Below are 5,611 nucleotides of genomic sequence, written 5' to 3' on the forward strand. Positions count from 1 at the left end.
ATTTGAAAATAAATGGATTCAAAGATAAAATGCTGCACATTATTAATCCCATTGCTCTGTAAAGGAATCTGAGAGATTTGCATCTGACATTATAAAATATTTCAAAACAAAGTGCACATATTTGGTACAATGTAGTTTTATGCTGGGAATTAAATACCTAAGGAGTTGCCCAATATTTTGAACAATATTTTAATAGAGATCATTAAAATAACAATTCAAAGGAGCCAAGGATCTTGGCAATTATGTAACAACCTGCACTAATTGATTTTCTAGGAAAGTAACATATTTAGCTTCTCTTACTGTCCCTTAGTAAGTGTGTGAGTGGGGAGGGGGAGAAAGAGAAAAGTAAGCATCAAGTGATGAGCAAACAGTTTGAGATGGCCCCTGGAATATGGCTCGAGAACCACTTTATTTATCTTTCTGAACAAGTATCTGTTAGCTATGATGATGTCCGTAACACAAGCAGCATGCATAGGCAACTGTGTGTCCCGGTTTGACTGGGACACTCCACGATTCCATAGCCTGGTCTCAGCTGGTTTGTTAAATGTCCTGGGCCAGAGTCCAGCAGGGAAGTGGAGCAGCGTGGTGAGCCAGGCAGGCTGCCGGGCAGGCACCACTGTTCCTGTGTGGGAACGAGAATGTACTATGTGTAGGTGGGGTAGCACCCGCTCCTATTCATCCACCTTGCTCCCACACAGGAGCAGCAGTGCCTGTCTGGCTGCCATCCTGGTGTACCATGCCACTCCACCACCCTGCCAGACTCTGACCTGTGACTTTTGACCAACCAGCCTAGGCCAGGCTATGGGATCCTGGAGTGTCATAGCCAAACTGGGATGTATAATCACTCTAGACATGGAGAACTTACAAATGCTTCAGGGCTAAGTACAGACGTTCAAAAAGCCTGAGGTGGAATTGATCAAACGTATGTGGGTTTTTGTAAGTGGCGTAGGTTAGATCAAGAGCAAAAAAGAACACCCATTCACCCTTTGGTGGTGGGGCATGTAGGCTGCCTGTACTGACTGAGGCCAGCAGGTTGGGGCCACTCCCACGTGCCTGTCAGCATGCCTCATAGGCTCCCTGGGGCGCTGCAGAATGCTGAGCACAGATGAGCATCTGGGCTAACCCTGATCAGCTGCCAGACACAAGCAAGCATACCCTCAACCTCCTGCCATGCCACCATGGACCTTCTCCCATGCCCAGTCCTTGACTTCCAGGAGAGGCCCAGAGCAGGTCACTTTTGGCATGTGTGGCAGCCTAGCCACTGGGGGTGGGTGAGAGGTCATTCCTCAGAAGGAAGGATTGGGCCCCTCAGAGCTGTGGCATGAGTGGCAGCGGTGGCAGGACACATCCTGCAGTCTGGGAGGCTTGCGCCTTGTGGGGAAAGGGGACATGGTGGGGAAAGGGCCACTCATGCCAGAGCTTCAAGGGGCCTGATCCTTCCCTCAGTTGAGCCCCCCCTTTCCTTGCCAGCCAGTGCAAGGCTGCTGGGCACAGCCTGCTGCCAGAGCTCCAAGGAGCCCAATTCTTCCTTCTGTGGAACAATGCACCCCCTCTCCTCCGCCATCACCAGCCAAGGTGCTGGGGTCACACTGCAGCCACCAGAAACCATCCTTCCTCCTAGTAGTAACTGAACATATTTTAAGGCATTCCAGCAGTAAAATGTAAATGCAGTTTGTCCAAAAATACTCAGATGAATATGTATCACTTCCTACTTTCTAACATATAAACGCATTGCACAGCATAGAAATAAATGTAAGTCTTGGAATAAATTAATTTTGAATCAATTATCTTTATTATCCACTCACAGCTGACTGGAGGCAGGGCTGGGGAGTGGGGTTTTGCTGGCTTGGCTCTCCCTTGTTCCCTTCCCTTGCTGCCTGTCTGTGGCCGACAACTGGCCAGAGGCTTGTGGAGAGAGGATTTTCTCGCTCAGCTCTCCACTCCCTCTTCCCCACCCTCCTGTGCTGCCTGCTTGTGGTGTGTTGACAGCTGGCCAGAGGCAAGAGGCAGGGCTGGGGAGAAGAGTTTTGCTGGCTCGGCTCTGGGAGAGATGAGGGATGGGGCCCACTGGATGCTTGGCTAGAGCAGCCAAGAATGGGGTGAGTGCTAGTGTAGCTAGTCTGTGTGCCTCTGTTCTGTTAAGGGTATAGACTGGTTACTGATCACTTATACCTGTAAAGTATACCTGTATCACTTATACCTGTACCTAGCCCAGACATAAAGTCACCGGTCATGTTAAACATTGTGGGCACCTATATACATGTGACACCTGCTCCAGTGTATGCTGATTAGCATGCATTGGAGCAGACTCAATTGAGTTTGCTGGATTGTAGTAATTAGCATGCTCCAGCAGCCTTAGTGTCACATGGTTCAAAATGGTGGCAGGGGCACTTTCATTAAAGCTTGTTGAATGAGCTTTAGTTAAGGTGCCCACACCACTATTTTGAAGTACAGGATGATGAATACATGCAATGCTTCTGCTGGTGCTTTAATTAGAGAAGATCCTGAGAACCACTCTAATTAAAGTGCCCCTCCACCCCCACCCCAGAGCATGTGTAAAGATGCCTGGTAGCACTAATGGAGATGCAGACTTAAATTCTTGTCACTACACCTTTGTGCAGTAAACAAACTCTTTGTCATGTAAATTGAGTAATTTATTCAGATGTCTTTTTGTAATGATATGCCATTTTAAGGTCACTGTATTGTTAGCTGATGAAGTAGGTTGTCACCTATAAAAACTCATTCCTCTCTGAATCAGTTTGTCTCTAATAAGATGCCAACCTGCAATGCCTTTGGTTTGTATTGTTATTTGTGAACTCTGCACTTCTAGCACTGCTGGAAGTTAGTCAAGTGAATGAACTGTAATGCTGAGGGACAGACTACTGGAGCTCTGCATAAAAGAGAGAGAGCATTATCTCTGACCCCCTGTATGTGCCTGTATTTTCTTCTGCAGGGGAACCATACTTAGTTGCAAGGATATTGAACCTTTGCTAGGAAATACAAGAAAAAGTAAAACAGAAAGGGAGAGAAAATAGAGGAGGTATAAAAAAGAGAGTGCAGTAAAAAATATATGAAAGGGGTCACCACCTGCAGTCAGACAGTATCACGCACATGCTAGGTGGAAAAAACAACAAAAAGGTAAGAATAGGCCTGCTTAGAGCTGGGAAGCCAAAATGAAGTTGCTTACTGAGTACTTACAATTTCAATGTTTAGGAAAAACGCAGCAACTATTTCTCTTTGAAGGCAAATAAAGCTACAGAAAATATTAATGGAATGTTTTTTTTACAGAAGGTGCACATCAATAAAAAGAACTGGTAGCAGCATATTATGTAGGAGTCGAACATAAACTTCAAGGAAGGCACAGATAGCATTAAAATAAAAATACTTGAAATAAGAAACTTTAAAATGTCCATATTCATCTGTGGTATGGATACAAATACAAACTGCCCAAAAATGTACAGAAACTACCCAACAAACATGTGATAGGTGTCAAGATCCAAATTAATGTGCCTTTATAAATCTGCATGGAAAGTTCTAATTTGGGGGCTTTTTTCTGAGAAAAACAGAGAAAATGGTCTATGAAACATTCTATCTTCAGACGAGAGAGAGATGAATCAGATTAAATAAATACCAGTTTCACTGTCAAAGTGTACCAAGAGGTGATCATAGGAAAACTTGTTAATTTAAATCCTGACATTAAGTGCATATTGGAAAATGCAGCCCATCATGCAAGGTTTGGAAAACGGCCCTTAGTCAGTCACAGCTTACTTTGGATATCCTTTTGGGCTTTTCATGAGCTACAGAAGTGACAGACTCACAGGACTCAAAGATGGACCACATTGCAAGTCTATAGCTGCAGCAGGTTTATCGTCAAGAGACAAGGTTTAACAACACCTTTTGAAGGTGAAATGGGCTTCATATCAGCTTATTTAATATTCATAAAGGTGTATAATAAATATGGTCAAAAAACTTGTCACAACCCAGTGATTTTGGTGCCTCGGCACGATGGAATTTTCCCGCCACATGAGAGCCTCTTGCACAGCAAAGGTTTTCTGTTGCGACAGAAAAACCCCGGTGCAAGAGAGTTCCCGCCATTTGAATGCAAATTTGTGTCCTGCTATTGGCCAGTTCTAAATTATTCCTACGTGGCGGCTAGTAATTGGCTTGCTAGCCGTTTAAAATTTCGTGCGACTTCCGCCCAAGTCGGAGAACTTTGAGCACGCTGCAGAGTGCCTCTAAAGAGATCTGACTTGCGGCTGAGCTGATCGATAGACTGATCACCTATCGATTCTTCTCCCCATCACCGAGCGCAATCCTTGACGTACCCTTTCCCTGCTGGCTTAATTTGTGGACGGATTAGCTGGCCTGAGCCTTGCCAGCTGGAGCAACTCACATAGTTGTTCAAGTGACCGGACCACCTGCATCGCGGCTACAAGCGGCGTAAGTAAAGTTTTTGCAACCAATAAGCTGTGTCTGCCTCTCCATTCACCAGCCCGCCCAAACGACCGAGTGATTTTTGAATCATCTCGAGTCGGCTCCGGCCGTCCGAGACAAAACTTACTTCCTTGATCTAGTGATAAAAATCTTCATTATTATAATAGCAGTCATGCTTTTTATGAATTATTTGAGAACAAACTACAAAAATGGGTTCACTAGCTCTTGGTGAACTTGTAAAGCAGACAAGACAAAGTAATGATGCATCTCTTTTGAGTCATGGCCTTGTCACCTGAAAAATGTAGCACTGTTAGACATTCTAGAGCCCCAGCTGAAATGGACTGAGTCCTCTAAATACAAAACATGAACTCTATCTTCTTATGTGCACTGATTTTTCATCCTTTCACCAGCAGATACTTTTTTAATGTATAAACAGCTATAGAGTAGGGCTGTGCAAAGCTTCAGTTGCTGATTTGATTCAGAGGAGATTTGGCCCGATTCGGTGACCAAATCTCCGAATTGATTCAGGAGACCCATTAATCTCTTCGAATCAAGTTGGAAGTGTCTGATTTGATTTGGAGAGATACAACAATTTGGCCATAGACACAGCTTTATATGCTTTTTCTATGTACCTTGAGGTACAAGGCACAGCTCATGAATGCTGAGATGGTGGGGTGGATGGAGTGTCCCATGGGAACATGGCGGGGGGTGGTCCCCTGCACGCTCTACAGCAGACCCACAAGTGGACTGGAAGTACTTCTCCTGGGTCTGGAAAGACACCCAGGGTCCCCCCACAGCTGATCACAGAGATGGGATAACATAGTGGGGTCCCCCACACACACAGCAGCGGACCTGGAAGTGAACCAGAAGTACCTCATATCAGTAACACTTTCTGCTTTTATATCCCCCAAATATCACTATCCTCTGATGACAATTTATTTGATTAAAAAAAAAATGCTAAGTGTATTGTATTGGTATGCAAGTATTACAGATACAGATCCATAATGTTAATTGCAGTTTTCATGTAACATTTTACAAGAACTCCAGCACTTTCCTGTCTTCTCTATCATTGCATTTTTCAGCACTCAAAGGTTTCCCAAAAGTAGACACTCTAATAAATGCAGTTACTTTCTTGGAGACAGAATGTTTGTGAATAAAAATTTGAATGCAGTAGGGA

The sequence above is a fragment of the Alligator sinensis genome, unplaced genomic scaffold (genome assembly GCF_000455745.1).
Source record: "Alligator sinensis unplaced genomic scaffold, ASM45574v1 scaffold615_1, whole genome shotgun sequence".
NCBI classification, from domain to species: domain Eukaryota; kingdom Metazoa; phylum Chordata; order Crocodylia; family Alligatoridae; genus Alligator; species Alligator sinensis.